Source organism: Macrobrachium rosenbergii, chromosome 51, assembly GCF_040412425.1.
Source record: "Macrobrachium rosenbergii isolate ZJJX-2024 chromosome 51, ASM4041242v1, whole genome shotgun sequence".
Taxonomy (NCBI): domain Eukaryota; kingdom Metazoa; phylum Arthropoda; class Malacostraca; order Decapoda; family Palaemonidae; genus Macrobrachium; species Macrobrachium rosenbergii.
This window is the reverse complement of record NC_089791.1, coordinates 47,192,383-47,214,349: the sequence shown is the minus strand read 5'-3', so window position 1 is coordinate 47,214,349 and position 21,967 is coordinate 47,192,383.

Here is a 21,967-nt window from a genome sequence, read left to right as displayed (position 1 = left end):
CAAAATGGCATAATTATTTGTTAAGGGAAAGTTTTTTCATTAACGTTGAAGGTAATTCCGGAAAAAATGAATCTGGCCGGGCCATTCACAGACTGGATTTTAAACGCATTTATTTACTTTCAGTTTTAATTCACAATTAACACTAACGTTATTTTCTATTTCAATATGGAAAACCACTTTAATGTATTTCTCTTTTGTATTGTATTTTTGTGCCGGTGAACAAGAAGCACTGATGTCTTTGTATTTTGTAACCCCATGACAATAGTGTAAAGTGTAATGTTCAGTGGCAGTGACGTCACGGCTCTCAATCACAATAAATTTTTATCTGTTTACTAAAAAAATTATTAATTTAATTCTCCTTTTGCAATAATTGATCTATTCTTTCTTAAAATATCAACGGTTGTGACTCAGATGGCAAATTGTGTTAACAGTTAATTTTCCACCAGCTCGACCTCACATAAACTAGAAATATTTAATATTTATTAATTGCTGATGTGCTTCAGTTCAAAGGCCTCTGCTGCACTCAGCATTTCGGCTCTTCAGTGATGATCGATTTACATGTAAATGTGGCAGATATTTTTAGCCTTTCTGCCACACCTGTTTAATCCTCTGTGAAAGTCAGTTTTCGCAAACTTTGCGGCGATGCCTTTCTAAAATTTCCCACTTAACAGTGTGCCATAAGATTGCACTGTTGGTCTAAAAATACAACAATATTATTTGCTGATGTACTTTAGTTCAAAGTCCCCTGCTGCGTGAAGTATCTCGACTTTTCAGTGATGTTCAAGATAGTTTTTATTTGTAAATGTGGCAGACATTTTTTTAGCCTTCCTGCCAAATCTGTTGAGCCCCGGTCAAAGTCAGTAAGTGACCTAAGGGACTGTCACACACCTCATTCATTGACGTAGGTCACTTCCAAGCAGCATTGAAACATCACATAAAAAAATCAAGAAAGAGTTATTCATCCCCAGGCCAAGGAAATTGTCCTGAAAACGCTGAGGTATTTCAGAAAAGATTTCTGCGCAATTACACGATGTAAATAAATTAACTGTAACACTGTTTATATATTTGCAAATGAAAATAGAAAAAAACTATATGATTATATGTTTGTACGTAAACTGAGAAAGAAGAATGGGTCAAGTTATAAAAAAAACTCTCTCTCTCTCTCTCTCTCTCTCTCTCTCTCTCTCTCTCTCTCTCTCTCTCTCTCTCTCTCATCAAGAAAAATCAATATCAAAGCAATATACAGTGCCTTTTGTGTCATTTAAAATTCTGTATTTATCCGCTTGTAAGGTCACCTTTGTTTATAAGATTTATATTTATGTTCTATTTGTATCATTAGAGAGCTTTCGGTGACTCATTAACGTTGAAGGTAATTCCGGAAAAAATGAATTTAGCCGGGCCATTCACAGACTGGATTTTAAACGCATTTATTTACTTTCAGTTTTAATTCACTATTAACACTAACGCTATTTTCTATTTCAATATGGAAAACCACTTCAACGTATTTCTCTTCTGTAATGTATTTTTGTGCCGGTGAACAAGAAGCATTGCTGTCTTTGTATTTTGTAACCCCGTAACAATAGTGTATAGTGTAATGTTCAGTGGCAGTGACGTCACGGCTCTCAGTCACAATAAATTTTTATCTATTTACTAAAGGATTTATTAATATATTTCTCCTTTTGTAATAATTGATCTATTTTTTCTGTATTTCCTGTTGTCTTCTGTGACATCTTTTAAATGAACATCATATTTTTGGAAGCTTGAATTTCATGTCAATGGCCCTTGTGGGTTTGTTCCGAATAATAATAATAATAATAATAATAATAATAATAATAATAATAATAATAATAATAATAATAAATACTGACTTTAATTCATATTGCTAAGACTAAGCATATGGTTGTTTGTTGTTTAAGATTAAGTTGGGGTTATACCAGCACGGGCTCTTGCTCATAGAGCAGCCCTTTCCAAAAGGAGAGGAGGACTCGGGACTTTTTGAAAGGACGATAAGTATTTATAATATATCAATATGCTTTGATAGATCGCTATTTAAAAAATTTTATATTGTTTTTAATTAATTCCTTGCCATTATTCCTCTTTCTGTTTCCTTCATTCATTCATAAAAAGTCCCCAGTTTCGTTACTGTCTTCAGTTATCCTCGTTTTGAATGTTTTTTTTTTTCAAGAATTCGTCCGGAATATCTTGAGTTTTTCCATCAGTTGAGAGTTTAGTTTATCTTATTTTAAAGTATATAGTGTATATATATATATTTAATTTTATATATATATATATATATATATATATATATATATATATATATATATGTTATGTGTGTTTGTTTTTTGTTTAAATTTGCCATAATTCATAGTATTGGGAAGGGCTGAAATCACTGAAATGCTCTCGTTTTGGCTTTAAGTGCGAAGCGATTGGTCACCAACAAACCCAGGGCATTGGCATTAAGTAGTAGCCAGCTAGATCGTCGTTCCTAACTTGATGGGCAGGACTTGTATGACCCTAGAATCCTTCTTTGGATAACCAAGTGACCGAACCCTCATTTATAGGTCTTTGAACTTCATAGGTCGAGCCTCATAGGTCTAGGGTCTATGGCCGAACCCTCATTTATATAGGTCTTTGAACTTCATAGGTCGAGCCTCATAGGTCTAGGGTCTATGGCCGAACCATATTTGCCGCAGGTCTTTGAACCTCGCGTCTAGCGTCTGGGGGCAACGACTCGGTGGAGCATTTACATTCTCTTCAGAAGTTGATAAAGGAAAAGACAGACCCATGACGCTGGCAGTGCTCTCTGCCCTCATTTTAGTTGGGGCGACTTCACTTAACGCCTTCGAGAGAGAAGCCACTTCTATCTTGGCCAGTATCGACGTCTTCACCAACAGGGTCACTTTCAGTACCGTACTTCAAAAGGAAGCCGTGTCTGTTACCACGAGCGACAGGAATGTCACCACCAAGGTCATTCCCCAAGACAACGGAACCACAGATTTCGACGTCCAGGAAGACGTCATCATTGAAGCAACACCTGACATCATTTATGGCTCGATAGCATCGCAGATGACACCTGTCATGCCAGCTAGCCACATTGTCTCCGTCAATTCTACCGTTAACACAGCTGGTCTCTGCAACCAAGGTCTAGTCCTTGTCTGTAACAATCAGACTGAGGAGTTTGCAGCATCCATCTCCATTGTTAATATCGGAAATCTAACTCATGGATATGAATTGTCTTTAGTGGTGTTCATTTTCTTCCTTTTAATGTTATTGTACTCGTGTTGGAGGCTCTATTTTGAGTTTCTACCTTTCTTCTCAGCGTCTGACGATCGTAATCGTAAATCTTACATTAGCCTGCCGTAACATCTTAATTTTCTTATATATTTGTATCAGTTTTAGTGAAATGTTAGACTTTTTTAATCCTGTGTTCAGCTTAGCGCGATCAAGTTGTATTTGTGCATTAGCCTCTGAAATTTTATTCTGTAATTTAATTGAAATGTGTTTAGCTAATCAGGGGTGCATTTCAAATTACTATATATCTGTTTAATGTTGGTGAAAATTAAGTATTAATTTATACATTTTGAAATCTAGCGCTGAGTAGAAAAAAAATGCCCTCAAGTTAATGTATTTGTGTAACCTTGAATTTGTTTTAAAGGGCTGATGCGTAAGGTTGCATCTGATGCTATAGAGGAATATTTTTTTTATTAAGATTCTTATAGCGATATTTGGTTGTGGGCATGCTTTACTTATAGTTCCTTTAGTTTTGTCTTTTATTTATGAATAAATGCTACGAAATAGAAATATTTTCGTGATTCCTGAACTGAGGTGATTAAGCCACGCTATTGTTGGAGAAAGCTGGTCTGGCTCTTGCTACCTACAAGTAGCTTCAAAAAAAAAAAAAAAAAAAAAACTAAAAATGCATTTTATGCATAGATACACTCACTCGTCAATACCTACTTGAACAATCTTCAAAATTATAAGGTTAACTCGATATTTCAGAATACCAGGCGATTTCTTCTTGCTGTTAGAGATTAAACAGCCGTTTTGGAATCGGCTGCCGGTTGAAAAGTTAATTATGAAATAGAAGCTGCATGCAAATTTAGACTGAAAATTAAAATTGATATTTGCCTGTCAAGTTTCAAACTATAATTTCAAATGACAGCAGATTTTTCCCGCATTATTGGCGTCTGTGTTGATGCATAAAATTTCATTTTGAAATTATCAGAAGCGATGTATAATTCAAACTATCCACACACACATACGTTTGTGGATGAATAACTCGTGTGGTATTTCCGATAAAAACATTTCAAAGATGAAGCATTAATTTTTTGTTCTGCTTTTAGTGCTGGTGAAATTACTACTAACATTAATTTTGAGCAATGTGAGAGTTGTTATTTAATTCTTGCAAAAAAACTTTTTTGCCTGTTTATGTTTTTCTTACAGAGTATTGGTGTTTGACTTTAGAATATATACTTTGAATTCCTGGATGCTCTTGAAAATCGACTTACAGATATTTTTTTCTACAATCTCAGCTGGGCTGGAAAATCGCAAAATAAAGATCCTTTATAGTGCTTGGGTATGGTCAGTATATCTTTGTAGTACTTTTAGTTCTCCATCACGCATTAGTTTGGCCCTGTTTCTTAATCTATAATCATAGCCCCATCTCGATGGCATTTTAGAGAGACAAGGATGCTTGCTTAATTTATAATAATTTTAATTCTGAGCAATGGGAGGTTGTTATTTAATTGATCCTGTAACTTTTGTGTGTGTGTTTTTTTTTTTACACAATTAGTATTTGACTTTGGAATACATACTTGGAGCAATGGGAGAGTTGTTATTTAATTCATGTTGTAACGTTTTTTGTGTGTGTGTTTTTTTTACACATTAGCCTATTAGTGTTTGACTTTGGAATTCATGGATGTTTTTCAAAAATCGACATTCGAGAGGTTTTTCTACAATCTGAGTTGGGCTGGAGAACCCCAAAATAAATACTTTTTATAGTACATGGACGTGGTCAGTACACCTTTGTAGTATATTTATGTCTCCATCAAGAACAAGGGTGGCCCTGTTTCTTAGACTATAATCTCATAGTTGTAATATGTTAATGTTAAGGCCATAGTAAAAAAAAAACTGTTCCTTTATCTAAATAAAATTGTGGCTAAACAACACTTTACGTTACTGTTACTAATACTTAACTTTCTAAACTATTCCCTACCATGGTTAGCTAGCTAACTGCACTCATTCGTCTTTCACCTATCTTACCGATCAGCTAAAAAAAAAACACAACCTATAGTCTTTTGAGATGGGGCGAGTAGGGAATTCGTGGGGGGTCAAACGCCTCGTTGTTATGATTAAAAGTTTTGCCTTGTTAGAAGTGAAATAAAAAAAAATGCTGTTCATTTAAAGATAACATCGAAACATATTTGAAGACATTTTAGAAAGAAAGGGATTAATGCATTAAACTAGTAAGAGATTTGGTGGGCCTTTTGAAAATCTCACATCCTCGCCAAGTCCAATGAGTCAGGTTCTTTTAACAATGCTGTAGAACCAGACAGTGAATTTGAAAAGGGAACCATATGTACAATATATTTTCACGGAGAAACATCAAAAGGTTTCCTTGTAACACAGGCTCGAAAAATCTATTTACATGCGATGCAATGCATTGTGTATTTAGTTATAATTCTCTCTCTCTCTCTCTCTCTCTCTCTCTCTCTCTCTCTCTCTCTCTCTCTCTCTCTCTCTCTCCTCTCTCGATAACATAGCGTCTATTCAGTAATACCAGCTCATCTGAGAACATAACAAGTGAGCGTAGATGTGTTTAAGAATAAGCTCGACAAATATCTAAGATGCATCCCAGACCATCAAGATTTGGAAGATGCAAATATACCAGAAAGATGCGTTAGCAGTTCTCTGTAGACATCAAGGTGCCTCACACTGAGGACCTAGGGCCTTGAACAGAACTGTAAGGTCTGTAAGGTAGATGAGTCTCTCTCTCTCTCTCTCTCTCTCTCTCTCTCTCTCTCTTTTACCGCAGTCGCCGTTCATTAATAATAGATTTTGACTGTTAATTTACAGTAGTAGTCTCTCTCTCTCTCTCTCTCTCTTGGTTCTGCTTTTCTAAGCTCTTTCATTCAAATTTTGAATCTCTCAAGTCTCTCTCTCTCTCTGGTTTCTCTCTCTCTCTCTCTCTCTCTCATTCAAATTTTGAATGTATTCTGTTCATTCCAGATTTTATTTTTATTTTTCTCTCTCTCTCTCTCTCTCTCTCTCTCTCTCTCTCTCTCTCTTTTACCGCTCACCTATTCATTTTAAATTTTGAATTTTGACCCTGGATTTACGGACAGAGATCTCTCTCTCTCTCTCTCTCTCTCTCTCTCTCTCTCTCTCTCTCTCTCTCTCTCCAATATGTCCCAAGTTAATTTACTCTTGTACCACTTCGCAAATTGCAGGAAAGAGTCATTCTTGATGAATATTATAAATCTACTGTAATTGATATTCCTTTTATTTTTATTCGTGTTGGAGGGAGTCACGCACTTTATGATTCAGTTGTATTTGGAATCTTGCGAGTATTATTATTTGAATCTTCCGTTTATTATTGTTTAGCCTGAGTATATTTTTAAGCATAACATTAATTAGGATTCATTGTGGTTATTGCAAAAGCGCATGATTCTTGTCGCGTAATGTAACTATCAGTTCTTCCTGGTTGTAATAACACTTTGATCCACCCCTGAAAAATTCAGTACGGGTATGTATTTATAAAGTCTTGTCATCAAAAAATGATGATTGATTCCAGAGGAAATTATTTCACTTCGGCATTCTTAGATTGGATTTAAAGTTCGTTCAGCTTCATTTTGAATGTCTGTTGACAATTGTGGTACTGTCGTTTTTTTTATTCTAAAAGCAGACTCGGTGTGTTATTTTTGGGAAGAGAAAATTATAATTTTTAATGATTGCATATTGCGAACTGTATAATATTTTCAAGTTAATCACTTTAGATTACAGTATTATTGCAATGGATTTAGCTCCCATTGCAGGGATGGATGGATAAGAGGTAGGAGGGAGACAGGTGTAGTAAAGGGAAGTGCAGTGAACGAGGCTTGTGCCTGCACGGGCTCTTGTCACAAAATATCACAACAAAATGATGATGCTTTCTTTTTAAACGGGGAAAGTGCTTTGAACACACGTACTGTAATCCACTGTCCACTTTTATAAAAAAAAACCTATCGCACCTTGTTTTGCGATCATCCTAAGTTACATTGTAGCATAACGTTAGATTAATTTAAAAAATGCAACCGAAACTGGAATTAATAATAATAATAATAATAATAATAATAATCGGGTTGAGCCGTTAGGGACGTGAATAATCACTGATATTTCCAGATCTGGGATTTTATGGTTTTAGTACTCACTGAATCAATAAATAAAATAAACTGAAATATACTGCAGTACAGAAAAAAACTAGTCTGAATTTTTTTCTCTACGTATAACCAGTATATTTCAATGAAAAATATGGAATTGAACAGGCAACATCACGATGAAAATTATATGAGACTTTATTTTATACTTTACGTATATTAATAAAGATTTTTGTGTTTTTTATGATATCATGGGTTGAACATTCAGAGAGAGAGAGAGAGAAGAGAGAGAGAGAGAGAGAGAGAGAGAGAAAAATGTAAAAGGAAACATCCGGTTTCATGTCCCCTCAAGGGATTAGCGCGGCCTTCTTTGTACTTATAAACTGGTCACTGATTTGACCTGTCCTATCAAAATTTCAATATTCTTCAAATCCAGTAAGGTCATGTTACCCAAAATGTTGACCTAAACTGCAACCTGAAGTGCAAAGCTATAGGGTATACTCTATCGGCGCCTTCATGGCGATTTAGGGGTTGTCCCCTACGTTGCCAAATGTACTTCTCTCGAGTTTTTAAAGGCCTACCCTTCCCATTTACCCTTTTTTAATCTGTGCTTCTGTCAGGGTTTAACCTCCTTGGCGTTTGACTGTCTCCCAGGAACAGTATACTTCTGGGTGTTCCCTATTGCCTCGACACTGTTATTTTTCTTATAGGCCTAGCTTTGAATCTCTTTTTGGACCTTCCTTGTGATTATCTCACGCTACTGGCCTTGCGCACTTTTAATTTACTTGTTTTTGTGTCAATTTACTGGTTATATATATGTGTCTATATACTTATACATATATTTATGTATATATATGTATATACATATATAGCACACCATAAACGAGGATTCCAGAATACCTCATTCCTACTGCCTAACAAAACTAAACCACGTGCTCTGAACATCTGGTCAAAAATCCGTCTGTGAATATCCCAGATAAGGATGGGTCAATGAGTATAGCTCAGGTACCTGGGTGAATCCCAGAGGTACAGTACAATAATTCAAGGGCCAACCGTCCTTCCTCTCCCTCTTTATAAAAGATTAGAATCTGCTCCGTTTTGAGGATTTGGAAGGTAACGTCAAGCCGATATGAAGAGCTTAAATAAGAAATATTGTTTGAGGCAGCCAGGGAAACTTGATAGAAACGTCGTGAAAGATTCATGTCTCTGAATTAAGTATGTCCGGAGACACTGTTGGCTGTTGCTATGCCATTGAGGTGTACAGTACTAAATCGGATATTTTATGTTATACAGACGTGCGTACACACACACACACATATAACATATATACACATATATATATATATATATATATATATATATATATATATATATATATATATATATATATGTATATATATATATATATATATATATATATATATATATACATATATATTTACATTTTTAAAGAAGTTTTGGAAATTGCTCAGTCAAAATAAGCAGCGAAGGATGTAGTAATGTTTAACATAATTTCTTTATTGCCATTTGGATTCAGTACTTAGAATTAATTATATGTATAGGCGACTTTTATTCATAAATCCCTCGTATTCATGCATGTGTATTAAACTTTCCTCCTAAACAAAAGGAATGGTAGAATTTGAAGATGGGTTTTTATTTTTATAATATTGTCACGCCACAACTTCCAAATCCGCAAGTCTATAGGCAGATGTTATAGGTATAGCTATAGGAGCCGTCCTCTATCACAACCCTATAGATTAAAGAATTACAATACACAGAACGTGCTTACACCTCGTGTTCAGCTACATTTCTTATTTTTTATATTCGCTATTAACTAACAATTTATATTTTGCAAGGGACCGACTAACTGATTCTTCGTCTCAAAAGGATATAATTCACTGTATCTTGATATTCTCTGTAAGCCAATCTCCCGCGTCCCTCCCTCCAATGGAAGTTAAATTCAACGACGCCGTAAGGAATTAACTGGGCAGCCATTAAATGCTATATAGTGCACTATATATTTCTGTATTTTTCGAAAATACAATGATATCGGAGCTTTTTTATTTACCTCCCCCAGCCAAATAAATAAATAAATAAATAAATAAAAAGACAAATTCTTTTTCAAAACTGAAATGTTATTGCCATAAACGTTATTATTTAAGAATTGGACGGCGGAAGATGAGTTTAAAATGTGAGCTATAGTTCTCCAAGCTTATCGTATATTTTAATGAGAAATTCTTCATAGAAGTGTGCAATTTTAAGGTTGAAAAAGTTACAATCCCCCACTATCGTTTCTGTTATACACATAATATGAGTTAAGAATTGATTTCTTTATTTGTAGCAGACCCTGTCGAAACACGTGGAGTTTTTCTCTTTATTTTTGAACAATTTAAAACTGAATCAGGTAAATCAGTAAATCATAATACATCCTCAAGTTTTATCTTGTTCAAAGCGATAATATGAGCAATCGAAGATTAGCCAACACAACTATAGAATCATCGAGATGGTATTTAATGGGAGTAAGTTACCACGGTAAATTCATACACTGAGAAAGCAAGTAAATGCGCAATCACGGCAAGGCACACACACACACACACACAGAGAGAGAGAGAGAAGAACTCACGATCTCCAAACTGAAACCACAGACACGTTCCTACGGAATGGATAAGTTAGAAAACATTACTGAATACATGAAAGATCGACCACAGTTGTATTGCGTGAAATATATGTGTGCATGCCATATTTATCGCCGCCAGAGCGATGTATTGTATACCTGCTCATTTTCGTTTTGTGTCGCGTGCATGATTTACAACAGTCAGGGTCTAGACCGAGACCGTAAATGTTCCATGACAAAAAAGAATTGTGTTTCTACGTCTTTGTTTCCGTGCCCTGCCTGGACCGTGGCCTGGACTTAACGAGGGTACGAGATTTCGATATGACAGGTCAGGTCAGATACCAAGTGACGGGTTGATCCCCGGTCTTTCCACAGTGACCGTGTTAACTCCTTAATTCTTACCCGTGGGAGCAATCACAAGCTTAGTGGGTCTTGGTTTGGGCCTACTCGCCAATACATCCCTTGTAAATCTCCGAGGGTATTTGCAGAAAAAGTTTGATTTTTTTTTTTCTCAGACAAAAGAAAATTCATCTTGACCTGAAACATGATATTTTCATCATTCCGTTTGCTGTTATTGAACAACATGGAAAGAAGAGAGGTTTGAGATACGGTTGTGAGTCAAAAGTTGTCGAATTAACGAAGTTTTTTTCATATGTTGCGTCTTCCCTTTAATATAATACACTGACAGGGAAACTACTTACAATATACATCATTTCCGCTCTCTCTCTCTCTCTCTCTCTCTCTCTCTCAAGCAGTACAGTTTAGTACAGTAATATTAGTTTTGATGGAACGGTGGGGTCCTTAAATGTACTGTAGTGTGTTGTAACCCCTTTCACCTAGAACGTTTATAATCATTTGCTTCGTTTTGTCCAAGAATATCACACTTGTCATTATAACCCTCACCCGAACAGAACGTGTTCCCTAACTTTAAAATGAAAAATAATAGGTCAAGCAATAGAAAAAAAAAATTGTGAATTTTGCTGAAGTGAAAACTCAACATGGCGAGTGAAGTCCTGTTGGCAGGTTTCTCAATGGGTCAAATCATGCCAAGGTCACGATAAGCTGTTGTTTTTCCTTTTGTACTTGAAGAGGCTTAAGAATATCAGATGGCGGTATTTACAAAGGCAGGTGTTTAGGATGAGACCGACGCAATTAAAGGATTTGAAGGGTGGGGTAAGATGGTAAGATACTCTCCTTCTGCGGGCTGCTGGAAAGAGACATTGTTGACGTAGGATCTCCCTAATTAAGGACTCTCTCTCTCTCTCTCTCTCTCTCTCTCTCTCTCTCTCTCTCTCTCTCTCTCTCTCTCTCTCTGATTTACTTTTTTTTAGCTGATAGATAAGATGGGTGAAAGAAGAATGACTTGGATCATAATTAATGGGCATTTTTTTTGTAGGTCTGTCACTCAAAAGGTTTTCATATATTATAATGTTCCCATTGATGACACCATGAACGTAGAGTATAGACATACATACATACATACATACATACACACATATATATATGTGTGTGTGTGTGTAGATTAATTTTTGAATACTCAATGATCACACCAGCGATATTTTTTCCGTGGTGGTGATTATTATTATTATTATTATTATTATTATTATTATTATTATTATTGTTGTTGTTGTTGTTGTTGTTTAAAAAATAATTGGTGTTCTCATTTTTTAAACTTTAGGTAATAAAAATAAATTATAAGTTGTTGCATAAGTGTATTGATCATAATGTGATTTAATTATCTGTTTTTTATAGTAAGCACTACAAAAAGTAATTCCCTATTCCTCTTCCGGATCTCCATACACTCAAGTGTAAGGGGAGACAGTAAAAAAAGGTGAATAGTTGTAGATAACCAGCAGGGTTGCAGTTAACATTCTGAACTGACTCTTCACTTTCTGTAGTGACGCCAGCAAAGGGTCGTATTAATATTTGTTCGTGAATTGCGCTTAACTGCAGAGGACGGGTAAATCATAAACAAATAATTTTTTGTTAAAAGGAAAGGAAGCGAAAACACGGGAAAAGAAATAAATATTGAAAATGACGTTCGCTAGCCCGTTAATAAACTAACAATAAATGTGACTTCGAGTAATAGAAATAGGTACGAAAATTTGAACAGGAAAATGAAGAGAATTTGAATACGAAAATCTAAAAATAACTACTGATCACGAAAGGCTTACAAACTCCATTTTTCAGTTCGTTTTTAGTTTTCTGTAAAAGAAAACTATTGAGATGTCTGTTTGTCTGTCCGTCCACACTTTTTTCTGTCCTCCCTCAGATCTGAAAAACTACTGAGGCTAGAGGGCTGCAAATTGATATGTAGATTATCCACCCTACAATCATCAAACATACCAGATTGCAGCCCTCTAACCTCAATAGTTTTAATTTTATTTAAGATTAAAGTTAGCCATGATCGTGCGTCTGGCACCGCTATAGGTGCCAGCAACACATGCCACCACCGAGCCGTGGCTGAAAATCTCATGGGCCGCAGCTGAGGTTTATGGGCCGTGGCTGAGAATTTCATAGAGGAAAACGTTATACGCTGTACAAGAAAACTCGATTGCGCCAAAGAAAGCTACAGGTGGAAATAACTGGTAAAAATTTGTAGAATGAAAAATAGTTGCCAGTGTTATACAGTATAGCACAAATAGTGAGAGAGAGTTCTCTTTCTGTAAAAGAAATACGCCTTTGAGATGTCACCGGAAATTACTGTCTCACTGAGCCTCATCTCGCCTCAAGGAGTTTGCTAACATCATATTTTATGTTCAATAAATACTTACTCATCTTTGATCATTATCTGTGCGAATACTAAAAAGTATATATACATTATATACTCGTATGCAGGCGTACACACGCATACACATAAATACATGCACACACACACACACACACACACACACACATATATATATATATATATATATATATATATATATATATATATATATATATATATAATAAAAAGTTTGAAATAGCATTAACATTAATCAGATGTATGAATATCAAAAAAATACAACAACGCTGAAACAAACCGTAATTTTCACAAAAACTTCCAAGCCGGAAAAGACCTCATAAAAAGATTACGAGCTAAGAGGTAAAACTCAGAGGCCCGAAGATGGGAACAATCTTTCCCCCGAGGCTCCAGAATTTGACCCGGTTTACAGAAGTAGACGGGAGGGACCACAGCTTACGATCATAGAGAGGGTTCGTCATTATACCGGAATTTCAACTTGGTGCCCTATAAGTCTTTCTCCCGTAGGGGGGTATTGCCGTCAGGGAACCTCACGTGGTGCACTGTATGCATTACTTAAGGGTCTTTGCCACGTCCCTTCGGCCCCTAGCCGTACCCTCGTTCATATTCTCTTTCTTCCATCTGACTTTCCACTCTCCAACAACTGTTTCATGGTGCAACTGCGAGGTATTCCTCCTGTACACACTTTGAAACCTTCTTAAATCAATTTTTGCTTTTTCAGCTGAATGACCTCATAGATCCCAGCGCTTGGCCTTTAGTCTAAATTCTATATTATATTCTATTCCTATAAGTCTTTCAAAGACTCTAAGATCGCTAGAGTGTGGCCAGGAAAAGAATATAGCCCAGCCAGATCTATTTATCCTTTTTAATCTCACCCTCGAGGATAATTTTTGTTTATTGCTTTACCTGAGAACTGTCATTAACCATATACTTCGTTTTCTAAAGAGACAGCGTTGAATAAATTTTAATTTTTCTTATTGATTTTGCTTTCTTTGCCGTGCTTTTGGAAATAATAATTAGAGTTCTTATAATAATGCCATAATGTATTTAATGCATTAACACTTAAAATACGTGGGGTTGGTTCGGCATGAATAGCTTTTCAAACCATTTGGTCACTGTTCATATTCTATTTTTGCAGTTATTTATTGTTTACGTGATCGTATTTTAATGTTATGAATAATTTCCTTGACCTGAGAGTGAAGATGTTGGAGGTGGGAAGATATTTTTCCGCTTTCACTATCCATACTGTCCAGCAAAACAGGTTAGGCATCGGCGGCCAAAAATTATACCACATCTCTTTGTCCTTATGGAAATAAATTAGATTTTTACCGAAAATATGTGAAGTCAGATATGTTTTCGGTATCAGTTTTTATAAATGAATATAGTTTTAGAAATTTTCACATGAGCAGGCTCTAACAAGTCTAAGCTTTTAATCATCATGAGAATTTTGGCAACACTTGATTCCCTTACTCGCCCCACCTTAGCGATGAGACAGACACAATTAAAGGATTTGAACGGCGGTGTAGGATACTTCTACTGGATACCGGAATGAGCCAGTGTTGACCTAGGATCACCTTAATTAAAATCTCTCTCTCTCTCTCTCTCTCTCTCTCTCTCTCTCTCTCTCTCTCTCTCTCTCTCTCTCTCTCTCTCTCTCTCTCTCTCTCTCTGACAGACGTGGCTGATACAGAATGTACACATTTCTTTGTAGGTCTGTCACTCAAAAGGATTTAATAAATTGTACTGTTCCCATTGATGACATCTTGACAGTAAGACACACACACATATAGATATATATGTGTATATTTATATATACATACATATGTCTTCGGTATATATACAGACATACTAGACATTTCCCCTAATAGTGACTGACTTGAGAAAAGACAAAACTGCCATATTCATACTTAAGACAGAACACACAACACATATATATATATATATATATATATATATATATATATATATATATATATATATATATATATATATATATATATATATATCACTAAATCCACGTGGATTATTGATATTCTCAAGCACGCGTTCCTACATGCTGTATTGATATATATATATATATATATATATATATATATATATATATATATATATATATATATATATATGTATGTATGTATATATATATGATTTGTAATTAATATTTATGTAGACACGCTGAATATAAAAAAATCCAGCAGCATGCCCAGAACTATAACCAGAAAGACATCATAAGAAGACCTTACTCTTAGAAGTCTGAAGATGGGAATAATCTTTCCACTTGAGGCTCTAGAAATTTGACCTGGTTTACAGAAGTAGCCTCGAGGGCCAGAACTTATAGAGAAGACACTGGGGCTTCGTCATTATAGGAAATTCAACAGGTTCCCTATGGGTAGAAAATGTTTATTGTCATGCCAGACAGAAGGAATCTCTGAGTTGTCAATTTTCATTATTCGCTTGTCCCCCAAACAGTTTATGCACTGTTACAGTGCTTAAAGAACTTAGCTCTTACTTCCCTGAATAGCCTGGAGATTGAATTGAGGAGTTTCAAATCATGTGGGAGCGTAGGGAAACAGAATGGGATGTCGTATGTTTGTGAAAATATTGCCAGATACCTTTTAATTTTTGCTCTTTGTATTGTTATGCTGTTATGCCTTTTTTTATTTGTAGACTTCTTTTGCGTATATTTCTGAGCTGTTAATCCGCCTTCATGAATGCTAACTGTAAAGATTTGTTTCCAAAGATCAAGTTCATCTGCTTGAAATTGTTAAATAAGACGAATCATAATAATTTTTTCATCAATATGCACGTATTGTTTTTATAAGTTAAATACACACACACACTCTCTCTCTCTCTATATTGTATATATATATATATATATATATGTGTGTGTGTCATGTACAGAGGAGAGAGAGAGAGAGAGAGAGTATACAACTATAAATATATGCACATACACACACACACACACACACACATACACATATATATATATATATATATATATATATATATATATATATATATATATATATGAGAGAGAGAGAGAGAGAGAGAGAGAGAGAGAGAGAGAGAGAGAGAGAAGAGAGAGAGAGAGAGATATTAAACATTCTAGTTTTCTATATTAAGTGTAGGATATTTTAGAATTGCAAGTCGACCGAGTATAAACGAGTGAACGCTCGACCATTTTTCATTTCGATTTCTCTTTTTATTAAGACTGGGTAACCCCTCAACCTGTTATTTCCCAAGCCACAACCCTGCCAAGATCCTGAACCTTTTGTTGCTGTCTTGTACTTCAGGTAAATGAAATCGCTAACTGCTAAGACAGACTGTCATAGTGACAACTTGAACATTAATATGAAAACTGGTAAAAACTAAAATTTAAATATTATACTCATTTCTTGAAACATTTCAAAATGGAGTAGGTGTGTTAAATTTGAATCGTTTTATAACTGAAGAACCACGCTTGGCTTCATCTTCCGAGAGAGACGTTGTTCATTACGGTTTGTATTCTTCTTGCATAAAGGTAAAAATATAGAATCAGTATGTTTGCAGTTAGCTTCATCACGAATTTCGCTGACATGCAATATGTTTACATCTTTTAAAACAGTAGATGACTGAAGTCATTTTACTAGTACAAAACCAAAAATAATATATTTTTTTTCAATGAGTGTATTAGTGTGGATTTTGTTGTCTGTTTTTATAATTTCCTAGGTGCTCTCAGAGCTGTTTATATATAGAGATAGATAATATGTAGGAAAGTCGTCCTTTTAATGCCATTTTGTGGAAACTTCTTGTAAGTTTTAGGCATTGCATTTTGTTTTCTGATCTGCCGTGATATTTATCCTTCATTCTTCGTAACCAATTATTGTTGTATGTAGTTTTTATCTAATGCCACTTCCTTTATCAGTACCCGTTTTTAATGGGGAATACAATATTATTCATGACTGTGTTAATACTACTTCAAAACTCTCCTTCCTTTTGAATGCAGGGATCTTTTAGACGTTTCCCTCTAAATCTACTATTTTTTAATTCCAAGTGTGTGAAAAGAGTTAAAGGTTAAAATTTTTTTAAGATAATAATAAATACTTAAGATTTTCTCTGCCTTTCACTTAAGACGGAGGAGAATTTCTCAAATTATGCATCATGATCAATCAAGCCGTTAAAAAACAAATTCTTGTGCTTTCAAGTGTCAGATTTGCATCTGATCAAATTGTATCAGGTCGACAATTTAATAAAAATTATCATTTATAGAAATTCATTAGTATATAAACGTCTCATTCTGAGTCTCATAAAAACATTTTTTTTAAGGCATTTATTTGTAAATAGTACAAAAATGCAGAAAGGTATTTACGTGTAAAAATCAAGACCTTTAGTACGTCAGTGCAACCTCATTACTGAATAAAACGGAAACACTTTATAAAGATATGATTATCAATCTTGAGATGTGAAGTTGCAGTTTTACATAAGTTTTCAAAAGCACGTATAGAATAATAATCCAGTTATACTAATGGAAAGATATACAAGTACACCCAGGAAAAGTATAAAATGAAGCATCGCCAGAACAGTATAAAAACAAAAAAGTCCTTAGAAGCGCCCGTTAACGATAAATCTCAAATAAACCTTTGGGTACAAGATCAAGATAATGTCAGGAAATTTCTTGACAGGTGGATCGTTGCTTCCGACAGTGATGGAGCTTGTGGGGCCTGAACAACCTCCTCCTCAGGTGTAGATTCAGCTGTCGCGTCGAAGGAAGCATCAGCGCTGACGAGTTCGTCTTCTTCTTGATTTATGGAGCCGAAGGTGATTTCGGTAACGGGCGAGATCGTAGTGACTTTCTTCTCGAGGTCAGGGGAGTACGTGACGTCAGGTGAAGCATGGCTGGAAGTGTGAGGGTCAGGAAGCTCGTCCTGAAGGACGCCCGTACCAGACAATGTATCCTGCTGGGGGAGTGAACGATTGCCTTCACTTGCTCCGACTAAAATAACAACTAAGAGCTATAGGTGCCAGCAACACATGCCACCACCGAGCCGTGGCTGAAAATCTCATGGGCCGCAGCTGAGAGTTTAGTGGGCCGTGGCTGAGAATTTCATAGAGCATTATACGCTGTACAGAAAACTCGATTGCGCCAAAGAAACTTCTGAGTGGGAAATAACTGGTAAAAATTTGTAGAATAGAAAAAAATAGTTGCCAGTGTTATACAGTATAGCACAAATAGTGAGAGAGAGTTCTCTTTCTGTAAAGAATACGCCTTTGAGATGTCACCGAAATTACTGTCTCACTGAGCCTCATCTCGCCTCAAGGAGTTTTAACATCATATTTTGTTGTTCAATAAATACTTCATCTTTGGATCATTATCTGTGCAGGAATACTAAAAGTATATATACATAATATACTCGTATGCAGGCGTACACACGCATACACATAAATACATGCACACACACACACACACACACACACATATATATATATATATATATATATATATATATATATATATATATATATATATATATATATATATATATATATATATATAATAAAAGTTTGAAATAGCATTAACATTTATCAGATAACACGCTGAATATCAAGAAATACAACAACGCTGAAACAAACCGTAATTTCCACAAAAACTTCCAAGCCGGAAAGACCTCATAAAAAGATTACGAGCTAAGAAGGTAAGAAACTCAGAGGCCCGAAGATGGGAACAATCTTTCCCCCGAGGCTCCAGAATTTGACCCGGTTTACAGAAGTAGACGGGAGGGACCACAGCTTACGATCATAGAGAGGGTTCGTCATTATACCGGAATTTCAACTTGGTGCCTATGTCTCTTTTCTCCGTAGGGGTATTGCCGTCAGGGAACCTCACGTGGTGCACTGTATGCATTACTTAAGGGTCTTTGCCACGTCCCTTCGGCCCCTAGCCGTACCCTCGTTCATATTCTCTTTCTTCCATCTGACTTTCCACCCTCTCTAACAACTGTTTCATAGTGCAACTGCGAGGTATTCCTCCTGTTACACCTTTGAAACCTTCTTAATGTCAATTTTTGCTTTCAACGCTGAATGACCTCATAGGTCCCAGCGCTGACGCTAGCCTAAATTCTATATTATATTCTATTCCTATAAGTCTTTCAAAGACTCTAAGATCGCTAGAGTGGCCAGGAAAGAATATAGCCCAGCCAGATCTATTTATCCTTTTAATCTCACCCTCGAGGATAATTTTTGTTTATTGCTTTACCTGAGAAACATCATTAACCATATACTTCGTTTTTTCTAAAGAGACAGCGTTGAATAAATTTTAATTTTTTCTTATTGATTTTTGCTTTCTTTGCCGTGCTTTTGGAAATAATAATTAGAGTTCTTATAATAATGCCATAATGTATTTAATGCATTAACACTTAAAATACGTGGGGTTGGTTCGGCATGAATAGCTTTTTCAAACCATTTGGTTACTGTTCATATTCTATTTTTGCAGTTATTTTTGCTTGTTTACGTGATCGTATTTTTTAATGTTATGAATAATTTCCTTGACCTACAAGAGTGAAGATGTTGAGGTGGGAAGATATTTTTCCGCTTTCACTATCCATACTGTCCAGCAAAACAGGTTAGGCATCGGCGGCCAAAAATTATACCACATCTCTTTGTCCTTATGGAAATAAATTAGATTTTTACCGAAAATATGTGAAGTCAAATATGTTTTCGGTATCAGTTTTTATAAATGAATATAGTTTTAGAAATTTTCACATGAGCAGGCTCAAACAAGTCTAAGCTTTTAATCATCATGAGAATTTTTAACACTTGAGTTCTTACTCCCCCACCTTAGCGATGAGACAGACACAATTAAAGGATTTGAACGGCGGTGTAGGATACTTCTACTGGATACCGGAATGAGCCAGTGTTGACCTTGGATCACCTTAATTAAAATCTCTCTCTCTCTCTCTCTCTCTCTCTCTCTCTCTCTCTCTCTCTCTCTCTCTCTCTCTCTGACAGACGTGGCTGATACAGAATGTACACATTTCTTTGTAGAGTCTGTCACTCAAAAGGATTTAATAAATTGTACTGTTCCATTGATGACATCTTTGACAGTAAGACACACACACATATAGATATATATGTGTATATTTATATATACATACATATGTCTTCGGTATATATACAGACATACTAAGACATTTCCCCTAACAGTGACTGACTTCCGAGAAAAGACAAAACTGCCATATTCATACTTCAAGACGGAATCGTAATATATATATATATATATATATATATATATATATATATATATATATATATATATATATATATATATATATATATATATATATATATATATCACTAAATCCACGTGGATTATTGATATTCTCAAGCACATGTTCTACATTGTATTGATATATATATATATATATATATATATATATATATATATATATATATATATATATATATATATATATATATATATATATATATATATATATATATATATATATATGTATGTATGTATATATATATGATTTGTAATTATTATTTGTGTAGACACGCTGAATATCAAAAATCCAGCAGCATGTACCCAAGAACTATAACCAGAAAGACATCATAAGAAGACCTTACTCTTAGAAGTCTGAAGATGGGAATAATCTTTCCCTTGAGGCTCTAGAAATTTGACCTGGTTTACAGAAGTAGCCTCGAGGGGCCAGAACTTATGAAGACACTGAGGCTTCGTCATTATATGGGAAATTCAACCCGGTTCCCTATGGGTAGAAAATGTTTATTGTATGCCGAACGAAGGAATCTCCTGAGTTGTCAATTTTCATTGTTCACGCTTGTCCCCAAACAGTTTAAAAGTACTGTTACCAGTGCTTAAAGAACTTGGCTCTTACTTCCCTGAATAGCCTGGAGATTGAATTGAGGAGTTTCAAATCATGTGGGAGCGTAGGGAAACAGAATGGGATGTCGTATGTTTGTGAAAATATTGCCAGATACCTTTTAATTTTTGCTCTTTGTATTGTTATGCTGTTATGCCTTTTTTTATTTGTAGACTTCTTTTGCGTATGTTCTGAGCTGTTAATCCGCCTTCATGAATGCTAACTGTAAAGATTTGTTTCAAAGATCGAAGTTCATCTGCTTGAAATTGTTAAATAAGACGAATCATAATAATTTTTTTTTCATCAATATGCACGTATTGTTTTTTATAATGGTTAAATACACACACACACTCTCTCTCTCTCTCTATGTGTATATATATATATATATATGTGTGTGTGTGTGTGTGTGTGTGTGTGTACAGTACAGAGAGAGAGAGATATACAACTATAAATATATACATGGCATACACACACACACACACACACACACACACACATATATATATATATATATATATATATATATATATATATATATATATATATATATATATATATATATATATATATATATAGAGAGAGAGAGAGAGAGAGAGAGAGAGAGAGAGAGAGAGAGAGATATTAAATATTCTAGTTTTTCTATATTAATTGTAGGATATTTTAGAAATTACAGAGTCGACCGAGTATAAGCAATTGAACGCTCGACCATTTTTCATTTCGATTTCTCTTTTATTCAAGACTGGGTAACCTAAACCTGTTATTTCCCAAGCCACAACCCTGCCAAGATCCCTGAACCTTTTGTTACTGTCTTGTACTTCAGGTAAATGAAATCGCTAACTGCTAAGACAGCTGTCATAGTGACAGCGAACATTAACAGAAAACTGGTAAAAACTAAAATTTAAATATTATACTCATTTCCTTGAAACATTTCAAAATGGAGTAGATTGTGTTAAATTTGAATCGGTTGCAACTGAAGAACCACGCTTGACTTCATCTTCCGAGAGAGACGTTGTTCATTACGGTACACTTATTCTTCTTGCATAAGAGTAAAATATATAGAATCAGGTATGTTTGCAGTTATTCATCACAATTTCGCTGACAGCAATATGTTTACATCTTTTAAAAAAACAGTAGATGACTGAAGTCATTTTACTAGTACAAAACCAAAAAAATAATATATTTTTTCAGCTGGTGTATTGGTGTAGTTTTGTTGTCTGTTTTTTATAATTTCCTAGGTGCTCTCAGAACTGTTTATATATAGAGATAGATAATATGTAGGAAAGTCGTCCTTTTAATGCCATTTGCAGTGGAAACTTCTTGTAAGTTTAGGCATTGCATTTTTGTTTTCACGGTCTAGCCGTGATATTTAGTCCTTCATTCCTTCGTAAACCAG